Raw genomic sequence first — 27,244 nt, forward strand, 5'->3', positions numbered from 1 at the left:
ATGGAACATACCTATCATATCTGCATCCAGAGAAAGAATTGATAAATAGAAGTATGTATAGAATGATTTTACATATAAATATATATATATATATATATTTGGGTCTAATGGTAGCACCTGTAGGGCAGGGTGGGGCACGAGAGTAAAAAAAGAAAAAAAAGAAAGTTACGTGATAACTTTCTATATATTTAAAAGAAACAGTTGTACATAACAGATATAGGGTTTCATGTGCAATCTTTTTTAAAATTCTACTATATTATGGAAATGCCTGTTTTATTTCATAAATTTCTTTAAAAAAAGCATCACAGACTGTAGAGAATTCTTTAACCCTTTTCTCTTCCTAGTTACCTAGGAAGTGGTGGGAAGAGTCTGGCTTCTCTGATACAGCTCAGAAGTAGGAGAACTTCAACAGGAAATTCAAGTTCAAAAACCCTTTATTTAGCACCTATTGATGCTGAGCATCATTCTGGGTGCTCAGCAAGACACAAAGGTGAGTCCAATGACCCATGCCTTCAAGGAGCGTAGGAAATATTGGTAATACACTAATAGCTGAAGTACAAAATGAAATAGGCATTTCTAAGGGAGATTCAACCAATTTGCTACAGAAATCCCAGAAAGAAGGATAATTTCTATAGAGGGTGAGCGCGGAACAAGGGAGAGTAAAAAAAAATTTCATGGAGGAGCTGGCGTATGATCAGGGTCTTCAAGGTTGAGTATGATTCAACAGGTGGGAATAAGGAAAAGGGAAATCTAAGTGTAGGGGATATCATAAGCCTAAGCCTGAACTGAGTTGATAAGTACATGAAGTGTTTGAGAGATAGTAAACAGTCAAGTAGAAATTATTAAAGGTCTACCATGTGCCAAACTTTTAGTTACACTGTAGAAGCAATTAAACCGCAATTAATTAAGTGGTGACTACTACTATGCTAGGCACTGTGCTAGGGGACACAAAGAAAAATAATGAAACTGTCTTCAGGGGGCTTATGGTCTAAATTAGGCATGGAGAGATAGCAGTCTATCCAAGAAAAGATATGGACTATTTTAGTGCTGAATATGACTTAGCAGAATGATGTAGCAACCCAAAAAGCTAACCTGACCTCAGGATTCATTGAGAAGCACAAGGAATAAGGGGGTGATAGTTTCTCTGTACTCAGACCACAACTGGACTATTATGCTCAATTCTGGGCACCACAAAGTAGGAGGACATTGTAAAACTGGAGAGTGTCCCTAAAAGATCAGTAACTTTCTTTCTCTTTCTCTCTCTCTCTCTTCTCTCTCTCTCTCTCTCTCTCTCTCTCTCTCTCTCTCTCTCTCTCTCTCCCTCCCTCCCTTTTTTCTTTCTCTTTTTTCTCTTTCTTCTTGACTTGTTAGTAGTTTAATAACAACTACAAGCTGCAGAACAACTTATGTACTTCTTTGGGCTCATTGGATGCTCATTCTTGCCTTCCTCCTTCTAAGAAGTCTTCTTGTACAATGTTATATGTGCTTACAAGTAGAATGTTGGTCTTATTACATGCCGGCTTAGAAGATGGGAAGATGGGGGCATGTGTTAATTTGACAGGTTTCCTAAGAAGGCTACAAAAGAGGGGAAAGGTCTCTGCCTAGTCTGTCTCTTGTCCATTGTGTAACATTAACCTCTCTGGCCCTTTTGCAAGCCCATCCTTGATAATCAATGTTAGCACTCGTCTATTGCACCAGTATTCACTAAGCTTGGACAGTTCACAAACACCAGGTTTAGTTATGAATCTAGTGAATTTTGTACTATTGTGCCCTGGGGTGTGAGGGTGAGCTGTAGAAACAGCTTCCCAAGTTGTTCTGAGGACTGATATAGTGTCATGAAAGCAGAGGCACACAAGAATTATTGGTATTACCACTGAATTGGGATGAGGGAATGACTAGCAAAGTCCTTGCAGACTGTGACAGAATCTCTGGACGGGTGGATCCTGGGTAAGACATTCAGGAGGATGGGTAATAAGAACATTGCCCTTTTCTGGATTTTTCTGAGGTAATAGATTGTCTTCCAAGTTACTAGAGGAGACAAGACAACACATCTATTTCTTGACTCCCAACTCAAGATGTTTTACTATGTGATAACATTGTTCAGTGGAAAATGTTCTGGATTTAGAGCCATAGGACCTGGTTTTAAAGTCTGGCTCTTTTACTTATTACCTGTGTGACTTAAGACAAGTCACAACCCCCCCCGGCCTCAGTTTCCCCATCTGATTGCCATCAGGATCTCTTCTAGCTCTGACCCTATGGAGATAGCTAGCATACAAGCCTGCAATAGTAATTGTGGAAGGACTGTTACGTAGTAATACGGTTTTTAGAATAGCCATAGGATAATAGGGTCAGAGCTAGAAGAGATCCTGGTGGCAATCTAGATGGGGAAACAGAGGCCAAGGAAAAAGACAGATGATCTATTCTTGTGTGCCCCCTCAATGGGAATAAACAAGTCCAGGCATTCCTCTACTACTGTCTGGATGATTAGGATGATAGTACCATGGTCTGGGCTGAGAAAGCTACCAGAAAGGACTTTTATTAAAGGGATTTGTTCTGTGAAGTTTGGATTCAGAGAATCTTGGAGCTGGACCTGCCAAGGTTAAAATCTGGGATATAATGCCTGTTTTCCAGAAGCTAATAGTGCTAAAGTATTTTAAAAACTGACTTTCATGGGGATGCCCATTAACCAGAGAATGGCCGAACAAATTGTGGTAAGTGAATCTAATGGACTACTGTTGTTATTAAGAAATGAAAAGTTGGTTTCAGAGGAACCTGGGAAGACTTGTACAACCTGATACAGAGGGAAGTCAGCAGAACCAGGAGAGTAATTTGTACTAGAACATCAATACTGCAAAAAAGAACAGTGCTATATAAGAATGAAAGCAATGGTCAACCATGATTCCAAAGAAGTAGTGATAAAGACATTACGCACGCCATGACAGAGAGGTTGGTGATACACTAACATGCAGAATAAGACACACTTCTGGACATGGCAAATATGGGGATTTGTTTCCCTTGATTATGCTTATGTGTTGTAAGGGTTTTGTTTTTCTTTTTTTTTCCCAATGATGAGGAGAGGTGGAATGTAAAAAAATAAATTCTTGACAATTGAAAAAATTCATTAAAAATTCATTTCCATGAAAAATAAAATCCAAGAAGCCTTTAGTAACCTCCTCCAGACCTGCAAGATATATTTATATGGTAGACTTTGGCATCCTGGCATTTTTTTTATTGTTCAAGAATGAGATTCAGTCAGAAGGAAAGAAGGATGCATTACCCCTTTAAGACAGCTTTTCTCCTCTGAACTGGATGGGGCCTGACCACTCTGGGGTAGAAGCATGGTCCCACAGTCCTGGAAAGCATTACACAGTTTCAGCGGAGAGCCAAGTTTCTTTTTGGAACATGGAACAAATCCTGTGGCTACACAGCCACCGAGCCCTGGATGCCATGAAGTAATTTGGTATTGAGGACAGCCCTGTTTAGCAGTCGGTCTCTTTCTTTGAATATCTACATCTCTGCTCCTTTTTCAAAGAAAACAGTCTCCCCACCAAAGCAACATCTATTTATGTGAACATCAGACATATTCCCAAACCCCAGCTTATGTTCCTAAATCTCTTGTTTGCCTTTGTGAGAAAGAAAGGATGGGTCTAAAGTACAAAACTGGTGCAAGGATAAGAACAGCTTACCCAGTAAGAAGATACGACGTTTGTTAGAACCGCCGCCTAATTTCAAGGTTAGCCTTCTCTAGCCACAGCCACTTCAAGACCCTGGGTGAGACTCTGGGACCATGCAGCACATCCTGCCAGAGCCCAGAAGCCTACCTTCTTTGAAATGCATTTCACATAGTGCTGTGGTAAGCCTGACTCACTCACGGCAGCCCTCCCCCCAAGGGAAAGCAACCTATTATTACTATTACATGGCTACATTTTTAAATGGATTCTCTCTCTCTCCCTCTCTCTCTCTCTCTCTCCCCCTCCTCTCTCTCTCTCTCCCCCCTCCTCTCTCTCTCCCCCCCCCCTTCTCAACTACCCAAGGGTGAATGGCACTTCATGGGGCTCTCAAAAACTGGGGCTTTAGGACTCAAATTGAGTATCAAAGAGGGCCCTCAGTACAGTAGGAGGCCTGCCAACAGCAAATGTTTCCCAAGATCTAATCTTAGAGGTATAATTAAAATAATTTTATCAAAATAGCTTATACTCACAATGGACAGAGTGCTTTTATATATGTTGTTGTTGTTGTTCAGTTATTTCAGTCGTGTTGATTCTTCATGACCCTATCTGGGCTTTTCTTTGCTGAGATACCAGAGTAGTTTGCCATTTTCTTCTCTAGCTCATTTTACAGATGAGGAAACTGAGGCAAACAGGATTAAGTGACTTGCTCAGGGTCACACAGCTAGTAAGTGTCTGAGGCTGGATTTGAACTTAGGTCTTCCTGACTTCAGGCCCAGAACGCTATCCACTGAGCCACCTAGCTGTCCTTATACATATATTATCTTATTGAGTTCTCCCTACCTCTCTTTCTTTGTACTCCCAGTGCTTTGAACAGCGCTTGGCACACAGCAAATGCTTAATAGAGGCTAGGTGGTGGTACAGCAGGTAGAATACTAGACCTGGAGGCAGAAAACCTCAGTTGAAATATGACCTTAGACAATCACTGTGTGACCTTGGGCATGCCTCTGTTTGCCTCAGTTTCCTCATTTGTAAAGTAGGGATAATAATAGCACTTATGTCCCAGGATTGTTGTGAGGATCAAAGGAGATAACATGTATAAAGTGCTTTGTAAACCTTAAAGTGCTGCATAAATGCTAGCTAAATGCTTGTTGATTGACAACAACTATGAACTATAGAATGCAAGTGTTATTATTCCCATTTTACAGATGTGGAAACTGAAGCTAAAAGATAAAGTGACCTTTAAGAACACTTCTGGTCTGGGGCAGCTAGGTGGCGCAGAGAATAGAGCACCGGCCCTGAAGTCAGGAGTACCTGAGTTCAAATCCGGCCTCAGACCAAACACTTGACACTTACTAGCTGTGTGACCGTGGACAAGTCACTTAACCCCAATTGCCTAAAAAAAAAAAAGAACCCTTCTGGTTTGCAGACTATAAACCTATGACTCACTCATAATAGTACAAATGGCAGAGTTGGCTTTAATCTTAGGTCCAGGGCTCAGCCAACCATCTGAAACCAACCTAGTTCATTACCCTGCCTGGTCCCCATTGGCTCCACCCATACCATTTCCTGTATATATGTCCCCCTCTTCCCCTATTTATGCCCCACTCTTCACTCACAAAGTGGGCCTAGCCCTAGACAGTTCTGCCTTCTTTATATCCCCATTCTGCCAGGGGGACTGGATTCTTTCTGCTCAGTTCCCCAGTCACATTGTTTTGCTTAATGAAACAGCCCCCTCCGCCTCACTTTTCCATAAGACCAGTGCCTCCTGCTTTGTAACACCCCACCCAGACAAGCCTATCCTCTTATGGACAGTGTCCCTAGCTCCAAATTCATCCCTGCCTCCTCCCTTCATCAACAGTCTCATTTCCCGAGTGCCCTGATCTCAGCTAATTGATCCAGGAAAGCACCTAAAAATATCTAATACAATAAATTATAAATAATTGATAGCAGTTGAATGTATAAACCTCTCATGGGATTATTTGCTTTTTAAAACTAGAGCCTCAAAAAATGGTAAAATGAATTAATAGATGAAATTAGAGCCTGGGATAGGCATTGTTTTAATTACTAATGATGAAGTTTTAGGTATTGAATAAGTGGTTAGAAAAGATAATTTGGGGCAAGTGGTCCTCTACTCCAACAACACCATAGAGACAGTTGCCTATTTCACTTATTTGTAAGGCTGGCCCTGCCTCTGATGCTGTGCTTCCAGCTGAGACTTTCCATTTGCTGAGCAGTGGGAAGCATGGACATATCATCGTGTCAAGTGCTCCTTCTTTCTCATCCATTATTCTTCCAAGATTCTTAGGATAACAATATATAGTATTTGTATATAGTATTGTAAGATTTGCAAAGTGCTTTCCAGATGTTACCTCTCAGTGAGAGTCCAGCCATCCAATTTCTGGGGTCGCCTTCACCTGTCAGCACCCCCAGTGACTACAACAAATGAAAATGGGACTAGGGCTTGAAATGTCAACTTTGAACAATAGACTCTCTCACCAATCAGAATAGCTGGGCCCAAAGCTGAGGGAATTAGCTCCCCAGGGGAATCTTTCCTCATTCTTTGCTCTGCCCTTTGGGTGGCACCAGTAATTTCAAGGAGGGCGGAGAGCACTTGCTCATCAATGTTCCTTTGACTGAATTTAAAATGTTTCTGATCTTACAATGAGCTCTTAGAATGATATTCTAAGTCTAGACATGAACCTTTCCATGGTGAAGATTTGCGTTCTAATCTGCTGTGGCCAAATTTCCCCCACCTGGACCAGCATCTTAGGACAGAACCCAGAAAATATTACCCCAATTCCTGGTGAAAATCACCTTCTGGGGGAGTTAGTTAATTGAGATGTTTTGACTGGTAAGCAAGCATGGTCCCCAGACCACCTTGCCTGGAGCAGACTGTGCTTCTCAATCCATCCTGCTTCCACAACGGAACCCTTTCCCTCCATCTTCCTGCTCTGGGCTCAGTAATCAAATCACATTATCATACTACCATTGTCCCTGAAAAGACCACGTCAATTGATCACAATTGATCACACTACAGATAAAACTCATCATCTCTATGACTTTCCAGATATGCCCTTCTCTGGCCACAATTTCCATATTTATGCTGCCTCCCCCATTAGAATGTAAGCTTCTCTGTGAATTAATTTATCCATTCCAGAAAGTAACTGGGAAGTATGCAAAGTGACTAAGGTGTCTATTCATTCATTCAATGAAAATTTATTAAGTGTCAACTATGTGCTAGGTACTGTGCAAAGCCCTGGGGATACAAGAAGAGGCAAAAAAAAAATCGCCTGCTCTCAAGGATCTTACAATCTAATGGGGGGAACAACACACAAACAAATATATATAAAGCAAGCTATAGACAGGATAAATAGAAAATAATTAACAGAGGGAAGGCACTGGAATTATGAGGGGTTGGAGAAGGCTTCCTGCAGGAGATAAGATTTTAGTTGGGACGTCTCCTTTAACCCAGAGATTACAGTGCTAGACAAATAGCCCAAGGAGGTCACTTTTAAGAAGAAAGTTTCCATGTACACCAAAATACTTCTAGCAGCATTTTTTTTATGGTAGAAGAGACCTAAAAATAAAATACGACCATCAATCGGGAAGTGACTAAACAAATTGTGGTATATCAATGTAATGGAATATTACTGTGTTAAAAGAAATGACAAGTATGATGAATACAGAGAAGCATGAAAAGACGTCAACTGATAAAAAGTGAAGCAAGCAAAGCCAAGCAAAGAACATACACAATGACTATAACAATGTAAATGAAAGAACAACCACAAAATAATCTAAAATGAATGTTGCTGAATTACAAAGAAGAGGTTGGCCCCAAAGAAGAAATACGGGAAGATACCACTCATACGCTCCTCTACACAGGTGTGGAACATTGCATGGGTGGGGGAAGAGGAGTGGTTCACAGGTGAAGAAATTAAAGCCATCTATAGTCATATGAAAAAATGCTCTAAATTGTTATTGATTAGAGAAATGCAAATCAAAACAAATCTGAGGTACCACATCACACCTATCATATTGGCCAACATGACAAAACAGGAAAATCATAAATGTTGGAGAGGATGTGGGAAAATTGGAACACTAATACATTGTTGGTGGAGTTGTGAAATGATCCAACCATTCTGGAGAACAATTTGGAACTATGCCCAAAGGGCTACAAAAATGTGCATACCCTTTGATCCAGCAATAGCAGGACTAGGGCTATATCCCAAAGAGATCAAACAAATGGGAAAAGGACCCACATGTACAAAAATATTCATAGCAGCTCTTTTTGTGGTGGCAAAGAATTGGAAACTGAGAGGATGCCCGTTAACTGGGGAATGGCTGAGCAAGTTGTGGTACATGAACGTAATGGGATACTACTGTGCTATAAGAAATGATGAACAGGCTGACTTCAGAAAAACCTGGAAAGACTTACATGGTCTGATGCTGAGTGAAGTGAGCAGAACCAAGAGGACTTTGTACACAATAACAGCCACGTTATTTGATGACTAATATTGTTAAACTGAACCGTTCTCAGCATTACAAGGATCTAAGACATCTCCAGAGGCCTCGGGATGGAAAATGCTGTCCACATCCAAAGAAAGAACTATGGAAGTTGAATCACTATCACTTATTTTTACCTTCTGTTGAGTCTTGTTTCATCTTTCTGATGGTTCCTCCTATTGGTTTTAATTTTTACTTACAACTTCACTAATGTGAAAATATGTTTAATGGGTATGTAAATGTAAAGCCTATATCAAATTGTGCGCCGTCTTGGGGAGGGTGGGGGGGAGGAAGGGGACGAAATATTTTCAACTCAAAAGCATATGGAAGTGATTGTTGATAAATCAAAATAAATTAATAAAATTTAAAAAAAAAAAGAGGAGTGGTTCAATGTACCGACCAGTTTTGTTGATTTTTTTCCTTTTGCCTCTTTTTCTTTAAAAAAAAAAACCCTTTAATACAAGGGCTTGACTCTTTGAAAAGGAAAAGAGGGAGGATTCTGGGGAAAATTTAGGCAATGTGAAAAGAAAAGACGGGGCAGCTAGGTGGCACAGTAGATAGAATGCCAGGCCTGGAGTCAGGAAGACTCATCTTCCTGGGTTCAAATGCAGCCTCAGATACTAACTGTGTGACCCTGAGCAAGTCACTTAATCCTGTTTACCTTAGTTTCTTCATCTGTAAAATGAGCTGGAGAAGGAAATGGCAAACCACTCTAGTTTCTTTGCCAAAAAAAAAATTAATAAAATTTATTTTTAAGAAAGATCGTAAGCCCTGTAAGGGAAGGAACTGCCTTACTTTTTTATTTGAATCTCCAAAGCTTAGCACAGAATTTGGCAGTTAGTGAACCCTTAATAAATACTTTTTCATTTATTCATTCATTCTATTGACTAAAGATTCTAGATATAGTGCTGGGCTTAAGTTCAGAAAGATCGGAATATAAATCCAGCCTACAAGTCTTTTGACCTGGACAAATCACTTAACCACTCACTCTCAGTTTCTATTTTCTCATCAGTAAAATGACAGGGTTTCCCTCAATGACCTCTAATGTCCCTCCTACCTCTAAATCTATGATCCTATAACTCTTCGATTTGGTCCAACCCACTGCACAGAGTTCATGTTAAGAGCTTCTCATTCTAAGAACAAAAACATCCTGAATTAAGTTAAAGCCAGAAAGAAAGGAACTAGACAGAAGACAACCCTTGACCTCTAAAGACCTATTTTCCTAAGGGGTAGAGAAAAGACACAGAGTGGGTCAGACAAAACAAAATTTAAAGATCATATGTTATGAGATGAAGCATCTCTAAGTGAGACTCATCCTCTTTGGTAACTCGGTACACCTGAAACAAACCTGTTATGGTTTCTTGGTAATACCAATTGGCAGAAAGCAGATTTTTCATTTCTGGGTATTTAATGACTATAATGATGAAAGGAAATTTCCATCTTACATTATGATAACAGATGGCTGGAGATTCACATCACACTTTTTTTTGGGGATCCATTTCATAATCTCTTAGGTCTAGAGCTGAAAAGAGCTTTAGAAATGATCTAGTCCAACTCTCTAGTTTTAAGGTGGGGAAGCCCAGAGAAGTTAAATGAGTTACCTAAGATCACACAGGCAATAAGTAGCAGAGCGAGGAAACTACCTCCTTTGAATCCAAGTTCAGTGATCTTCCACCAGTACGTTGCTTCAGTTTCCTTATTTGTAAAATGCTACCTCACTGGTTGCTGTAAGGAAAGTGCTCTGTTGAACCAGTAAAAATGCTATATAATTATTTATTGTTATTATTAGGTAAGGGGAGAGAAAAAAGCCCTTTGAAGGCTATTTTTTTCCTTTACCCCTATATCTGCAGCAGTGACCTGGCCACTGATCTCATCCATGTTCTGGGTGATAAACTACCCTTCCTCAAACTCTTTCTTCACTCCTCAGGTCTAGTTTGACTTAGGACAATGCCAGCGGTAATTGGCACCTGGCCCTTCAGCCTTCTTTTCAGTAAATGAAAGAGCAGAAGTGAAGATCACTCATCTCCCTCAGACCCCATTTAACTCCTGGCTAACAGAGAAAATAATTTGCCCAGAAGGAAAAGAATACAGAACCCTATAAGCATAAACCATAAGGAATCATCAAATAAGTAAAACAAACATTCAAACACGACAAACAAGATCACGGAATATCAGCTAACTTCCTTAGAACACAGTGCTGATAAGGCCAAGGTTTGATTAATTTCCTCAGTACCTTAGTTACAGACCTCACTCCTGCCCCTGGCTGCAACTCTGGTAAATGCCCTCTCTTGGCTATGAGGGATGAACAAACAGGGTAGAGGGACACTCCCTTTCCATTCTTGGAAAAAATGATTCAAAGTGCATACCTTTACTAGGACCACAGACCTTCACAGGTGAAAGGGATCTTATGAATCACCTGGTCAACACCCTTTCATTTTTACAGATGAAGAGATTGTGGGCAAGAGAAATACAATTAAATTTCCCAAGGTCACAAAGGTAGTCAAATAGAAGAACTGGAGTTTGAACCCAGGTCTTCCGACTGCCAAGTTCCAGGCTCTCTCCCATACACCACGCTTGCCTTCTTGGTGGTAGGTAACATCATCTTCATTTATACTTTAATTTGTACTGTATATATTTCTGGCCCAGACTGTACTGAATCCCAAGTTTATTGTTTTTCCCTATGCCATGCTTGTCTTCCTGAAGGTAAGGAACAGAGACTTCATTCATATATTATTCCTGTTGTGATATTCTTGGCCCAAATAATATAGAGTCAGATTTGCAGGGCTGAAAGTTTGCTTGAGTAACGTCTACCCCAATATTCACCTTAGAGGCCTGGGATGGGGACCAGACCTGAGAGTTCATGGGAATAATGAGGGAAAAAACTCCTTCTACCAATGCAAGTTGGCGCCTTCTCTACAACCTATAGCCTTAGCTGCCTACAGTAGGTTGAATCAAGTCACATAAAATAAAAAAGCATTTATAAGGAGTCTACTGTGTGCCAGGCACTGTGCTAAGCAATGAGGACACAAAGAAAGGCAAAAGAGAGTCCCTGCTTTCAAGAAGCTAACAGTGTAACGGGGTGGGGGATGGGGGGAGACAACATGCAAATAACTACGTATGAACAAGATAGAGACAGACTGAGGTAGAGATAATCTCAAAGCGCAGGACTGGGAAAGGCTTCGTGTAGAATATGGGATTTTAAAAGAAAGCAGAGAAGCCAGGAGGTAGAGATGAGGAGGACAGTCAGTGAAAATGCCCAGGGATGGAGGATAGAGAACGGCAAGGAGGTGTCCTTCATTTGACCACAGAGTATAGAGGTGGAGATGGGGAGAGAAGACTGGAAAGGTAGGAAGGGATCAGTTTACAAAGGATTTTAAAAGCCAAACAGGATTTTATATTTGATCCTGAAAGTAATAGGGAACAACTGAAATTTATTTAATGTGTGTGTGTGTGTGTGTGTGTGTGTCTGATGACATGGTCAGACCTTCATCAATTTGACAGCTAAAAGGCAGATGGACTGGAGCTGATTGAGGCCTGAGGCAGGGAAATCACCACAAAGCTACTGCAATAGTCTGCTCGTGAGATGATGAAGGCCTGGCGCCTGGGAGGTGGCAGTGCTGGAGGAGAGAAGGGGGCCTATATATTTCTTACTCAGAAAGGTAGAAAGACAGAACTAGGCAACTACGGGTGGTAGGAGAAAATGAAGAGTTGAGGATGACAGGTAGGCTTTGAGCTTGGTTGATCAGGAGGACAGTGGAACCCTTGACCTGTTCAGGATCACACAGCCAGTATATGTCAGAGGGGGGACTTTGAACCCAGGTCTTCTGGCTGTGAGGACAATTCTCTAGCCACTACACCATACTACCTCTCAGTTTATAGATCATAATAACAGTAACTATCACCCCATTTCACAGATGAGGAAAATGAGGCTGAACGACTTCCCCAGAATCAGAGACAGGATTCAGACTCAGGTGTTCCTGTCTCCAAGTCCTGAGCTCTATCCACACTGCAACATCCAGACAAGTTAGCTTAGTTAGTGAAGCAGAAGAAATGAGAACCCACTCCAGCCTGAGCTCTTCCTAATATGGCTTTAGGAATTTAATTTACTTTTAGGCACTCTACAAAAATGCAATACCAAACAAATAAATAAAAGCTAGCATTTATACAGAGCTTTCATATTTGAAAAGTGCTTTACAAATCTCTTCACAAAATTTTATCCACACAACCATGGGAGGTAGGTGCTATTATTATCCCAATTTTACAGCAGAGGAAACTGAGACATCCAGCAGTTAAGTGAATTGCCCTGGATCACACAAACTAGTTAGTATCTGAGGCTGAATTTGAACTCATGTTTTCCTAACTTCAGGTCCAGGGCTCTACCCACTGAACCACACCTGGCAATATCCTACCACCAAGATTAGGGGCCTTCCTGCCTCTGTGCTCACTGCAACATAGGGAGATGTTTCTAGGCTTTTGAGTCAGGATAATACCAAATTCTGCTGACTACTCTATCATTCACGGTGCCTGGCACACAGTAGGTACTTGATAGGTGTTTACTGATTGATCATCCAATAATGACCAATAAAGGAAACAACAAAATATTGCTGTAACAGATGCAGCTAGAATAGAGTGCCACATTATAATCAGGCTGAAGAATAAACAAAAGCTCTGTGAAATGAAGGGGAATAAAGGGAGGGGGGAAGCATTTAGAGAGCACCTACTATGTGCCAGGCACTGTGTTCAGCACTTTTTACAAATATTCTTTCATTTGACACCAAAGACCTCCCTCTAGGTTGGCACACATTCATTAATCAATGCACTCATATTTTTAGCCCATATACATTCACATCGCAAGGGCTTCCTTCAGACTCCAACACTGTAGATATTTTCTTAATATCTTATGTTAGTATCTTAGTGCCGGAGAGTATCAGAGCCTTCCTATCTTGCCTGTCCTACTACTTCTTCTCCCACTAACATTATGTTGACTCCAACCCCTGTTTTCTGCATGAGGTTCTGGGGTTTTTTTGGTCCACTTCTGTGATTTCATTAGTGGGAGCAGTTTTCCATGAGAACCATCCTTCTACCGAAAGACATTAGCACCTGCTCCACAATTTAAGAGCCAGCCTTAAGAGAGTTTCCCAGAGCACTAAGGGATTAGTTAACACCCAAAGTTTCATAGCCAGTATGTGAGAGGCAAAACTTGAACCCAGGTCAAGGCTAGCTCTCTATCTTCCAAGCCAAGCTACCTCTCTATAATCAGGTTAGCCTTTCACCGCCATGTTTAATTTTTAATTACTCAATTTTTAAATTGAATTACTTAGCATTTACTATTATTAAAAATTATGAAGCATTTCAAATTCTCTCACCTTGGTATTGCACCATTTATAGTCTCCACACATTGGAAAGGAAAGTCTCTGTATGTGGGGGCTGCTTTTCTGAAAAGGGGGAGCTCTGAGGGTACTCAAATGACATAATAATTGTAAGAAGTGCCTGACACATAGTAGGTGCTGTATAAATGCTTATTATTCCCTTCCCCGCCCTTTCCCTAGTATACCCTTCAGGTGGGGGCCATTCCTACTTGGCCTGATCTGTATCTGGCCACTGGACCTGATGGCTCTGGGGAAGAAAGCGAGGCTGGTGGCTCTGCACAGCCTTCCCTCACTTAAATCCAATTCACTTGCAAGTCATGGCATCACCTCCTTGATGTCATGGTCCTCTTCGAGAATGAAGGACAGACAATAACAACAACCCTTCACCAGCTGTCACTGCGCAGTGTCATGAACTTTTTCTCTCTTTCCTCTAGTAATCACTTCCCTAGACTCTGTATTAATTCCTCCCACAGACTACATGCATACACTGGTAGCAAAGCCAACGTGGCACAAGTACTAGAAACACCCACTGTAGACAGCTAATGCCCTCAGAGTGGTCAACGGTAGTTCGCATTTCCATTGTGCTTTCCGGAGTTCCACAACAAATCTATGAGTTAGGTCGTTTGGACGTTATCCCCATTTTATAGCTGAGGAAACTGGCAGGTGAAAATGATGTGTCCCCGGCCATACAACTAGCAAGTTTGAGATTCAAATCTGGGTCTCTTTTGAATCTAATTTCAATGCTCTTTTCCATTCCATGACATTGTTTCTCTGACCCCCAAACCAATGAGGGGAGTCAGTATTGGATGACCTGTGCGAGTCCGCTCCCTGAAGAGAGGACTGTTTCCTGCTTCCCTTCTGCTTCCTGTTGTTCGCTTGCATTGGTGGTACCCGACTCTTTGTGATCCCGTTTGGGGTTTTCTTAGAAAAGAAAGTAGAGTGGTTTGCCATTTCCTTCTCCAGCTCATTTTACAGATGTGGACACTAAGGTAAACAGGGTTCAGTGACTTGCCCAGGGTCACACAGCTAGGAAGTATCTGAAGCTGGATTTAAACTCAGATAGATGAGTCTTCCTGACTCTAGGCCCTGTGCTCTAACCATTGCACCACCTAGCTGCCCTCTGGGTTCCTTCGTCCCCCCAAAAAGACTGTTCCCAAATGTCACTTGTACCTGAACTACTCTTTTCCATACTTTGTCACACAGAAAGGCAATGAACCAGTCTCAATGTCACCAATGGTCATTTATTGCTGAAAGCAGCTTGGTCCAGTGGGGAGGATGCTGGCTTTGAGTTAGAAAACAAGGGGACAATTACTGGCTCTGTCGATTACTAGTTTCCTCATCTGTAAAATGAGAAGGTTCCACTACAGGGGTAGGGAACCTGCAGCCTGCAGGCCACATGTGGCCCTCTAGGTCCTCAAGTGTGACCCTTTGACTGAATCCAAATTTCATAGAACAAATCTGCACTAGATGATGCCGAAGGTCCCTTCCAACTATAGACACATATGACTCTAGGAGACAGAAGGAAAGTTCATTTTTGTTTCCTTTCAAATGGGATTCCCTTCAGGAATCTTTCCCTGGAATCCATGCCTGTGTTCCTCTTTTCCTCGGCAGGGTGAGGATATTGAGGGCCCTGAAACCTCACCGGCTGCTAATACCACTCACAATTGAACTCCCCCCGTAATAGCTGTGACTTCTCTGCATTCCTCGCACCTTCCAATTTCCTGACAACTTGATAAAGTACCTGGAGCATCTAAGAACAAGCAACATCAAACAACAGAGTAAAGAAACGAGGCATTTTAAAGAATTACCTTAACAAGGATTCAGAAGCAAATTCATTTATGGAATAACATGGTTTATAAACCAGAGCACCACAGATTTGAAGTAAGCTCTTTGAGGTAAGGGACACCGTCTTTTGCCTCTTTTTCTATCTCCAGCGCTTAGCACAGTGCTCGACACATAGCGGGTGCTTAGATTGATCGATTGATCAAATCCACATAGCTAATAATTAGATTGGAAAATGATGAAGGAAATCTTAAGAGGACAAGAAAGAACAAATATATATTCATACACGCTTTTCTGTGTAGAACTGGATCCCCAAAGGTAATCATTATCTTTTAATGAGATGGATATAGTCCAAATTATTTTTTTAAATAGTAACAAATCTTTGAGGGCATTTTTGTCTATAAAACCAGCACCTAGAACAGTGTATAGAAGGCACAGAGATTATGACTGTAGGATTTTCTTATATTCACACAACCTACTGTGTGTTACGAGGCGTTATCTTTACCATCTTCTGCAACATGTAAATAGATAGCCATCAATCATCCAACTTGTGAATATTTGGGTTTTTTGGCTGAAGAATGGAATCTGTGAGGCTTTCAGAGACATTCCAAGCATACAAACATATTTTCTAAAAAGTTTATTCTTGAAAAATATCTAACTCTTAGCCCTACACCTTGGTCTGGGCTGAGATCCCATCCTCTTCCAATCTGCCCTATGCCGTACCCTCAGTATCAACCTGTACAGACGATGTTTCTCTACACTAACTATTCAGGTCATTAAAATCATGAATGAAAACAGAGGAAAAGGGCTACTTCTACTTTCACATTGTTTTGTTCGGTTGTTTACAGTTGTGTCTGGCTCTTCATGACCCCATTTTGGGGTCTGAGGCCAGATTTGAACTCAAGTATTCCCGACTTCAGGCTCCACGCTATATCTGCTGTACCACCCAGTTGCTCCTGCTTTCAAATTGGATTCCAGTTAAAGAACTATAAAAGAGTGCCCTAAATGAATCTTTGATATTGCTAAACATTCTCCCCTTCAATACTGTAGCTGCACATCATTTTCAGGAACTGTTTTTTCAGGAACTCAATCAAATATTGATCTAGTTGCCGCACCCTTCTAAAAGTCACCTTCTAAGTCCTAGCCCAAGTAACATTATTTAAAGGTTTAACTTAAATGCTTTTCCAAATATTGCTTATAAAACTTCTTAGAAAACTCAATCAATAATAATAAACTACACCAAACCAATCAGAGGACAGGTCAATGTAAAAAGATTAAATACACTGAGTTTCTCCTTTACTTATCCGCCAAGGTTCAAGTACAAGGTTATGAAGGATAGCACAGAAAAGAAGAAAACAGCTAATAAAGTAACCAATACAAGAGATAAGCTGGGTTTTTTTTAACCCTCTCTCCAAAATAAAACAGCTAAACAGATTTTTTAATTCTAAAATTTCAAGGTATGAAATATGAGTGCACATGTAATTTCTCTATGGTAAGACATCTTTATCCAGCACTGTCCTGGTAGGCTGTTCTACCTAAGTGGATTTTCCAGATAATGACATTTACTCTTTTAAGGTCCCATATTTGCAAAGTATTAAATTTTTTTGATAGAAATCTTTCTAGAATAAACTGATTACTGTTCTGACTTTTTAAACAAAAGATACTAAATATAGATAGCCTTTTCATGATGACTCAGGGGTATCTTAGTGACTTAATTATGTACCATATTGAAATAGAATGATGCCCTCAGAGGTTCTTAAGATATGTGGCACTGTCTGCCCCTATGATAAATGTCCACCCAGACTATTAAACTTTTTGAGTTCTTGCGGTTGCTTTTAATAATTTTCCTTTTTTCCTTTCTTGCTACCATTTGCTGTTACTTCTTCCTTGCCTTAATGGATCTGCTTCAAGTAGCTGACTTCTCTTCACTTTCTAATTTGCTCTTTATAGACAGCTATGAGCTGGGAAATTGGATAAGTAAACTTGTTAGAATTGTATCTAAAGTAAGAGTAAATAGTCTGTGAATGAGGGGCCAATAAGCCTTCCCAGGAACAAAATATAAAAACTTTATCAACAGGGATCTTGTAATACCTATTTTTGGCTCTTCAGAGGTCTGTTTTGCCTTCTTCCTGGTTCTTGGCCTTTTTTTTTTTTAAACAGCATAAAACTGAACTAAGATTTTTGGGTCACCCTATATACTATAGAATAGAGTTTGCCAAATCAGTGCACCTCAAATGAGTTATCTGTTACTCTATAAGGAAATTATGTGGGAAAGTATAACATTTAGCAGTTTATAACTGAAGGCATATCAGCCAATCTAAACTCCTTCATAAATTGTGCAGCCCTTTGGAATATATCTAGATGCCTCTCAAATCTCTTTCTTTGCCTCATTTCCCTCCCATTCATCTTTAAGATGGGGATAAAAATACTTGCCTGGCAGTATTGTTAAGAAGACCGTGTGAGATAAAATGTGTGGAGTTTAAATGTTTGTAGAAATTTTATTATTTAGTGTCAGTTTCTTGAACAGTAGGGTCATTTGGATATGTAATAATAGTAACAATAATAATCCTAGCTGAGTCTCAGAGAAATCAAGTGACTTACCCATGGTCACGTAGCCAGTCACTATCAAGATAGGCAGGATCCAGATACAGGTCTTGACTAATTCTGTATCTAAATCTGGTGTATAAATACACTGCATTATCCTCTCTGTGCTGAAAGGGGAATAAAATATGGTGAAATATGAATAGCTGAAGCTGGATATGAAAGAGGATATTGGGGAATACTACATAGTCTATTCTCAGTGTAGGTGAAGATTCCAAATGTAGAATTACTATAATAACTGGGCAACAGTTACAATACTGGGTTTTTGTCAGTCTTTTTGTTATTAGTCTCAAGTGCATCCTATGGCCCAGTGTAGGTAAAGTCAGGGAAATCTGAGTTTAAATCCAGCCTCAGACACTTGGTAGCTTCATGACCCTGGTAACTCATTTAGCTCCTTCAACCTCAGTTTCTTCATCTGTAAAATGGACATGATAATAATAATAGCACCTCCTTCTCAGGGTTACTGTGAAGATAAAATGAGCTTTTTGTAAAGTATTTTGCAAACCTTAAAGCACCATATAAATACTTGCTATTTATCATCATCATCATCACCATTATTATTGCTCACAGGTAACAATGTAGCCCAAGCGTCCATTCAGTGGAGAGTAAAACATAAAAGAATACAAAACGTAGTTCCCATTATGGAGGAGTTTGCCATGTGCTCAGGGTAAGAGGACAAAGCAAATTAAAAAAGCGAGAGCCAAGCAATATTCCAAAATAATCTATATAATAACAACTAAATCTAGTGACAACCGAGTTACTAAATACTAAAGGGACCCGTTGGAGCTCCTAACTGGGGTTGTAGAGCCACATGTTGAATAGATGAAAGAGTAAAAAATTTTTTAAAAATATATATGTTCAGTGACCGCCTTTCAACCCTGTTCCATACCTCATCCTTGCTCATTTACCATTCCTTTATGACCTGGGGCACATTCACAGACCCATTCTCAGTTCTATCCCAACACTGACTTCTAGTCACATGACTGCTCACATTCCCTTTCCTACTATATTTCTCATTCTCACTCTTGTCTCACCCAATCCAACTGCAGACCTAGAGACCTCTGATATACAGGATATATAGACTGTATCTTATGATCCACAGGACAATGCTGGGTATGAGGAGAATCATATCCAGCCCTCCTTGAGTTGTTGTTGTTGGGACAGCTAGGTGGTACAGTAGATAGAGCCTGAAGTCAGGAAGATCCGAGTTCAAATTCAGCCTCTGACACTCACCAGCTGTGTGACCCTGGGTAAGTCATTTAACCCTGTTTGCCTCAGTTTCCTCATCTGTAAAATGAGCTGGAGAAGAAAATGGAAACCGCTCCAATATCTTTGCCAAAAAGACCCCAAATGGGGTCACAAAGAGTCAGACACTGAATCAACAAACAACACGGGTTGTGGGGCTTCAAAACTTTAAAAGCTAATGGGGAGCCATCACCCAGCTTTTCTTTCACTTTATCAGTCACATTTGCTAAGCTAACAGGGGAGAGATTCATGAAGCATTCAGGCCAGCCTCGCCTCTTTTGTGGACTGATGCCATTGGGTCATAGCTGATGGAACAGGCTTCCTGGATTTATCCACCATTACTCTCCATCTCTCTGTTGTGGTTGCTCTGCCCTCTTGCCATTTCCCATCCCCATCATTCTCCTCTGGGTCATAGGTGATAGGGCTGGAGGGATCCTTAAGGGCTATCTAGCATGGTCCCTTCATTTTATAGGTGTAGCAGCTAAGATGGGGGGAGGCTAAGTGTCTCATCTTTCATGCCTGGAATGCACACAACTCCTGACTTCTGTGGAGTATAATCCCTAATTCACCTTAAGTGCTACCTCCTCCAGAAAGCTTATCCTGATGGAGTTGCCAATACTTTTATCCTCCTGACCCTAGCACTAACCCTATCCCAGAGTTACTTTGTATTGCTCTATATATCTTTGGTATTTAATTTCTGGTGTACATATTATTCCTCCCCCCAACAAAAACCACATTTTCCCCCCCTTTATATCTTCAAAACCTTGAACAATAGTAAGGACTTAATAAATGTTTGTTGAATGAATGGTGCTTTGGCTTCATACCTTCAGCTTTCAATGACTATGTGTTGATAACACTTTTTCCACATTTTGGTTCTTAGAATCCTAATTTGTCACAGATAGATAGATGCATACATGTATACATAGTTAAACATTTATTAAGAACTTACTATGTGCCAAGCACCGTGTTAATTGCTGATATAAATAAATCAAATAGTCTCTGCCTTCTGGAGTTTACATTTTAATGGCAGAAGACATAATGGGGAAATATAAAGGGGAGAGGCACTGGGGAGAGATGGCAGGTGAGGCAGCATCCTGGTCTAGGGCAAGATAAGGAGAAGGCTCACCTATCAGAACCCAGAGTTGGAGGTGGGATCCTAAGGAGGTAGTTCAAGGTACCAGTAAGTGCTTAATAAATGCTTGTTAGCTGACTGATTAACCAGGCTAAAAATATTTACTCAGTAGATGTCCTGCAGCCCCACCCCTGTGTCTATCTAGAATGGTTGAGGAAAGGAGCTTTCTGGTTAATTTAGTATTTTAATAAACTAAGAATTGCCAAATATATGTACACATCTCTATCTATCTATCTATCTATCTATCTATCTATCTATCTATCTATCTATCTATCTATCCTATGTTGCTTACCAATTTTCAAAGAACTAGAATGCAAAAAATATATTGAATAATAATTCACATTTACAGAGCATTTTCTCGCCATGCATTATCTCACCTGATTCCTATAATAACTGTGATGTAGAGAATATAAAGACATTAGTTTAAAGGTTTTTGGTGTTGTTGGGTCATTTCAATCATGTCCAACTCTTCATGACCCCATTTGGGATTTTCTCAGCAAAGATAATGTAGTGTTTGTCATTTCCTTCTCCAGCTCATTTCATACATGAGGAAATAAGCAAACAGAGTCAAATGCCTTGCCCAGGGTCACATAGCTAGTAAGTGTCTGAGGCTGGATTTGAACTCAGGAAGAGGAGTCTTCCTGACTCCAGGTCCAGTACTCTATCCACTGTACCACCTTATTATCCTAGGTCTCTTTTTCACTTCAACATGACTACATTGTGGTCTATAATCTCTCTACTGACCAAAGAAGGTTGCAGATTGAAAGCCCTCCATGTCTTCACAGTCAATCTCCATAAGCCAAAAAATTCACCACCTGGTAGGTGACTTGGTGATAGGCCTCTCTACCCTTAACCAGGCTCGTCCTCAGACAATGGGCACACAGTCCGTTGCTGTCCTGTAACATTTTCCAACTTGAGAGGACCTGCATCTGTTTCACTGACATGGCTTTTGAGAAGTCAGGTTCATCTCGATGAAGTAAGCAAGCTTTTTATGCCTACTCGGTGCCTAGCACTGGGCTAGGTGCTGGGGATGTCATCCTCAAGGCTTTCCATCCTACAAAAGAGTCTGTTGTTCAGTTGTTTTTCAGTCATGCCCAACTCTTCGTGATCCCTTTTTAAGGTTTTATTAGCAAAGATCCTGGAGTAGTTTTCCATTTCATTCTCCAGCTAATTTTACAGATGAGGAACCTGAGGCCAACAGGGTTAAGTGACTTCCCCAGTGTAACACACTGTCTGAGGCCAGATTTGAACAGAGGGAGATGAGTCTTCCTCTCTCTAGGCCTGGTGCCCTGTGCACTATGGCGCCACCTAGCCGCCCACAAAAGAGCACATACAGAAAATATAGACAATAAATGTACAGTGTTGGGGGAATGGCTAACAACTTAGGGAGACTGAGGGAAACGCATCTTGAAGATGTTATTTTTACTGAGCCTTGGTGGGAGCTAGAAGTTCCAAAAAATGGAGGTGATGTAGGGGAACATTCCAGCGTAGGAATGAAAGAATAGACGTGTAAGGAACATTTAAGGAGGCTAGTTAAGCCAGAACATAGTCTGTGAAGAAGAATAACATGCAATTAGCCCAAGTAAAAGAAAAAAAAAGTCTAGAGCCAGAATGTGCAAGCCTTTAAAAGCCAAACAGAAGAATTTTTATTTTATCCCGAGGGCAAAGGAGAGCAGCTGAAGTTTCTTGAACTGGAGACTGACATGGTCAGACCTATACTTTCAAGAATATCATTTTAGAATAATTTGGCCATTTTCTAGAGAAAAGAGTAGAGAGGGAAGAGACTGGATAGGGGGGGCCTACTTAGGAGGCTTTTACAATGCTGTCCAGGTGAGGAGTGATAATGCACGTGGCTGTGGTGTGAGTGGAAAGAAGGTGGTGGATGGGAGGGATGTCAAGGAAGTGGAAGTCAGTAACACAACAACTGGGTTGGAGGGAGAGGGAGTAAAAAGTGAAAAGTCAAGGGACCTTGGTGACAGGAAGAATGTTTGTGCCTTAGACAGAAACAGGGGAATTAGGGGGATGGGAAAGAGAATGACTTCTGATTTGGACGTGATGAGTTGGCTCCACCAATGGAACATTTAGGAGGAACTGTCAAGCAGGGACTGGAGCTCAGGAGAGAAATGAAGGCTGAATCCGTAGGTCTAGAAGTCATCTATATAGGTATAACAATGGAACACTTAGGAGGAAGGAAGGAAACAAAGATTTCTTAAGCACCTACAATGAGCCAGGTACTGCACTAAGCACTCTACAAATACCTCATTTGATCCTCATAACAGTTTGAAGAAACTGAGGCAGTCAGAGGTCTGGGTCAGTTGACAGCTCAGGGTCATACAGCTAATATCTGAAGCCTGGATTTGAATTCAGGTCTTCCTGATTCCAGACCCAGTGCTCTGTATCCATAGTGCCACCTAGCTGCCTCTGATCACCAAAAGAGAAGAAGAGTAGAGAGGCCCAGAACAGAGTCCAGAGGTAAACCTGCCCACATAGGGAAGGGCGTGGATGATGAACCTGCAAAGGAGACTGGGAGAGATCAGTCTGACAGGTAGGAAGACAACCATAATAGAGCCCTGTTCAGAAAACCAACGAAGGAATATCTGAGAAGGAAGGAGGTGAAGTAGGAGTGCTTGTCAGAATAGATAGGTTAACGTGGGGGACAGCCTAGTTTAAGTCTCACCTCTGATACATAGCAACTGCAGGACCCTGGGAAAGTAACTTAACCTCTAAGCGCCCCCACACAATTTACCCAGACAACTTTCTCAAAGGTGGAAAATAATTGCTGATATGCATTAGGCAATGGATTTTCCTCATTACAAGCTTGTCCACACACTGATAAAATCACAGGTTTGGACAAAAAAAATTGGTAATTAATGCAACAAAAATTTATTAAGTGCCTACAATGTGCTTGGTACTGAAAGCCACAGGGTTTTAGCTCTAATACTGGAAGAGACCTCAGCTGCCATCAAATCTAACCCCTTCTTTTTACAGATAAGGAAACTGAGGCCAAGGAGAGTTGACTTGTCCATGGTCACATAAGTAGTGTCAGAGATGGGCTTCAAAGATGAAAAAAATGAGCTAGTCCTTTGTCCTCAGAACTTGAAATATGAGGGTAGAACACAATGACTTGTACACAAATAATGAGAAGGGGAAAAAGATCAATGCAAAGTGCTACAGGAAAATCTGATTGGGGAGAGACCACTTCCAGCAGGGGTGGGGATACTCCTCATGAAGCAGCAGCACCTAGCCTAAGCCCTGAAGGAGGATTCCAACTGGAAAAAGGGAGGAAGGAGTTTCTTCCAAGTACAGAGGACTGTGCACAGACAAGAATTTAGAAGTTATATCCCATCACTCAAGGTAAAGAGAACACTCCTAATGGATATGCTCTTCCATATTACTTTTACAATAAACTCATAATTTATTTATTTTGGCAGAATACTATGCAGTAAAATTCTTAATTCATCACTCCACACTTTTCCTCAGGAGACTCTCACTAATTCAGAACCCATCAGCATAGATGAGCAGTGTAAATTACTGTTTTCAACATGCATTACTTTGTACTTATCCACAATGGATTGCATCTACCATCCTGTTGTCTGAGACCAGTTCATGTCTCATAATTCTCCCCATATTCCAAGTAGACTCTTTAGAAAGCTCATCATCACTGCTATTGGTACTGGAAAAAAGTAGATTTTTACAGCTTTCAGACCCTATCCTGCTCATCCCCCTTAATTAATTAGCTTTAATAATTATCTCCCCTCCCCCATGTAAAACATTCACTATATCTCTTGCAACAAAAATTCCTGTTGTCCAATATTTAAATTACCACCTATAGTATAAAGTATTATCAAAACATATTGTTTTATTTGGCAGCAATCCAATTCCATCAAAGTTTATCCACTTTGGAATCAAATTTCTGTCAGGTAAACAATTTTAAGGGTATCACTTCCACCAAGGTTTTCCTTAATGACAGTTCAAATAAATGAAATAATCTCATATTTTATTTCTCTTCCCCTGAACTGCATTCCTCACTAGTACTTTCTAGATACATTTTTAGCCCTCCCTTCCTCCCCACGGGGAAGGCAGAGGTAAATGGGAGGTAATGAACAGATACACCAGTAAAATAACACTGTGAGAGGAAATGCCTAGTATCCATTCCCTTTTGAAAAGTAGCCATGGAATGGATGGAAATCCCTGATTAGTGCACAAGGCAGAAGCAATGAGCTGCTGATAAATGCAAGCCTCAGTCTGGGACATTGGGAGTTTGCTCTCTCCTCTCCTACAGCTGCTGTTCAGAACCTTTTCTCTGGTTGGTTTTGTTTTGAAAGTTACACAGTTTCTAGCAAGGCATTGATGGCAAACTTCAGACACAATCAGTGGAGAAAACGAGAAATACAGGAAATGGTTCTGGGATGGGGGTAGTGGGAGCGGAGGAAAAGCCTTTACTTTAACCCATGCCCGCACTTTCTCCCACCCCCTTCCCCTTGGAAAGCTCTCATCTCCAGTCCTTAAAAATCTCTCCCCTTCTGAAATAACCCTACACGTTTCGATTGGAGGAAGATTTGTGAGAATCTTTTAGTTTTCCAAGTTCAAAGAACACTGGACCGCTAAATGGAAAAAAGCGAGCAAGCAGCATGTGCTTAAATAAATCCAGAAACACACACACACACACACACACACACACACACACACACACATTCGCCTTTCAGTCCTTTACCCAGGCAGAACCCACAGAGACAATCAGCCCAGATGTGGTCTGCCCCACCTCCACGCCCATCTTTTTCCATCCCGCAACTCCTCCATTTCCACCCCCATCACACCGCTTCCCACAAAAATGCAGCCAGAGCGTTTGTAGCAAGCGCGACTAAAACCCCCACACAATACTGTACGGAAAGGCGCTGGCACCCAACCTCAACTGGGTGTTCGGAGAGCCCAGGATGGACCAACGCGGCCAGCTGAGATAAGCGCACGGAGCGCCAGCTTAGTTCGCACCCACCCGCAGCAGCCAGAGCCCAAGAGGAGCGGCCGGTCGGACTTATCTGCCTCCCTCCAGCATCCCCGGGGGAAGCGGTTCCAGGAACAATTTTTTCCATTTCTTTTGCAGGCAGTAGCAGCCGCTGCGGAGGAGCCAAGGGAAGAAACAGCAGCTTCCCTCCCATTCTCACCAACCCTCCGGCCCCTATCCCTGGCCAGAGGGAGCTGGCTGAGGTTTGAGCAGGGGATCTCCCCTCGCCCCCCCTTCTCTTCTTCCACTTTCCTTTCAACCCAAGTTCCCGAGTCGGAGAGAAGCAGCTTTGTGAGAGTCAAACTCCGGAGAAAGCCCGCCCGCAACAGGGGACTCAGCAGCCTCTGTCCCGTAGCCCCAGGCCAACTCGGTCTGGGAGTCCCAAGCGAGCACAGCGGGGCTTTGCTAAGCTTGGCCGGCCACCGGCTGCTTCCCCGGCACCGCCGCCTCTCCTCCGGACAGGCTTCTCCTTTCAAGCCCCCCAAATTAAATCAGAGAAATACACCGCACTCGTGGGGGGCGGGTCGCGGGGGTGAGAAACAGAGAGGAATACCCACTGCCCGTCCAAAGGAGCTCAGGGCTCTCCACCCCGTGCCCTCTCCTCTCCCAAGGCTCGCCGGTGAATGAATGGGTCTGACCCCCCAATTCCTTTCCCTCACTTACCGACCCGCCCAGAGCAGAGAGAGAGCTGCCGTCCTCCTTGTGGGGAGGCTGGCCGCCACCTGGGCCCACTGGGCAGCGACTTCTAGGGCTCGGACCCTGGGCCGGGAAGTGGCCGGGGACTTCGCCAACAAGCCTCTTCTGCCTGTTACGCCTCTTTCCCACCTCGCTCTTGGCCCCGCTAGCCGCTAGCCCCAGGACTGTAGAGTGGAGCAGGGACGAGGGAAAGGAGGAGGAGGAGGCAAGAGGATTGGGGAGGGGAAAGGGGGGTCGAGAGGGGCTGGGGGAGGAGAGGAACCAAGGTTTAACGCTGAAAGAGCGCTAACCTCCACCACCACGGGGGCAGAGAGAGAGAGAGAGAGAGAGAGAGAGAGAGAGAGAGAGAGAGAGAGAGAGAGAGAGAGAGAGAGAGCAATCGAGCCTCAGTGTCCAGTACTGGCCAGAGACTTACTCTCTCCCTCCATTCACCAGGGTCTGCCCTCTCAGCTCCTGGTCTCCAGCCCTGCAAGACAGTCCCCTAGAAGCCCGGGAGGGGGGCGTGGTGTCCCGGTGGGCGGGGCGGAGAGAGCCGAAGGGGGTTCTCCTCTGGGGGCGGGGCAATTGGCACGTCCAGAAAGGAGGGGCCAGCGGGGGCGCGGGGGGAGGTGTCCAGGGGAAAGGGGGCGGAGAGCAGGGGGAGGGGATAGAATGGAGAGAAGAGACGTCCTGGCTGGCGGGAAGGGACCAAGGGAATGTTCTAGGGGAGGTGGGGGCAGGGGAGAGAGGTGTGTCTTACAGAGAAGGGGAGTGTGTTGCAGAAAGGGGATCCCGAAGAGGAGGGGCGAAGGAACCCCAGGAGAGTGCAGAGTAGCGCGGGACTGGAGAGCCTGGGAGCGCTGGCGGGGAGGGCATCCGTGGGTCAGGGAGCTGGGTGGTAGGAGGAGGAAGCGAGCCGCCTGGTCTCTTTCGGAAGCCCCAGTGCTCCAAAACTAGAGGCTGGGCCACCTGGGAGTTTAAAAGCAGGCCCTCTAACTTCAGGAGTCCTGGGGATGGATGCGCCAGGGCCAGGCCGGGCTGGAGGAATCCCCTGGGGAGCAAAGCAGTAGTTTCAGATCAACTCTCTCACGAGAGCAAGAAGCAGCGCCAAACTGCAGAATGGCCAAGCCGAGTTCCGGCCCTTGGCGCCGGCTAGGGAGGGACAGAGGGGCGGAGTCCCGGGGCGCCTCTGCCCAAACGGTGGAGCAAGGGAGAGAAAAACCCCAGAGCTGGGCCAGAAGATGTGCCGGCTGGGATCCCTGAG

At 42.6% G+C, this 27,244-nt stretch overlaps 1 protein-coding gene across 2 annotated transcripts in view; it reads right to left on the reverse strand.

Moving 5' to 3' along the window:
- Window positions 1–26,509, reverse strand: part of LHFPL2 (LHFPL tetraspan subfamily member 2) — a 239,362-nt gene extending 212,853 nt beyond the window's left edge. Inside the window, exon 1 of one of the 2 annotated variants that reach the window (XM_020998404.2) lies at window positions 26,417–26,509. The gene's annotated coding sequence lies outside the window, so the exon portion shown is untranslated. The other variant, XM_020998402.2, reaches the window with a different exon arrangement.
- Window positions 26,510–27,244: the final 735 nt, after the last annotated feature.

The sequence above is a fragment of the Phascolarctos cinereus genome, unplaced genomic scaffold (genome assembly GCF_003287225.1).
Source record: "Phascolarctos cinereus isolate Bilbo 61053 unplaced genomic scaffold, phaCin_HiC Scaffold_4;HRSCAF=312, whole genome shotgun sequence".
Taxonomy (NCBI): Eukaryota; Metazoa; Chordata; class Mammalia; order Diprotodontia; family Phascolarctidae; genus Phascolarctos; species Phascolarctos cinereus.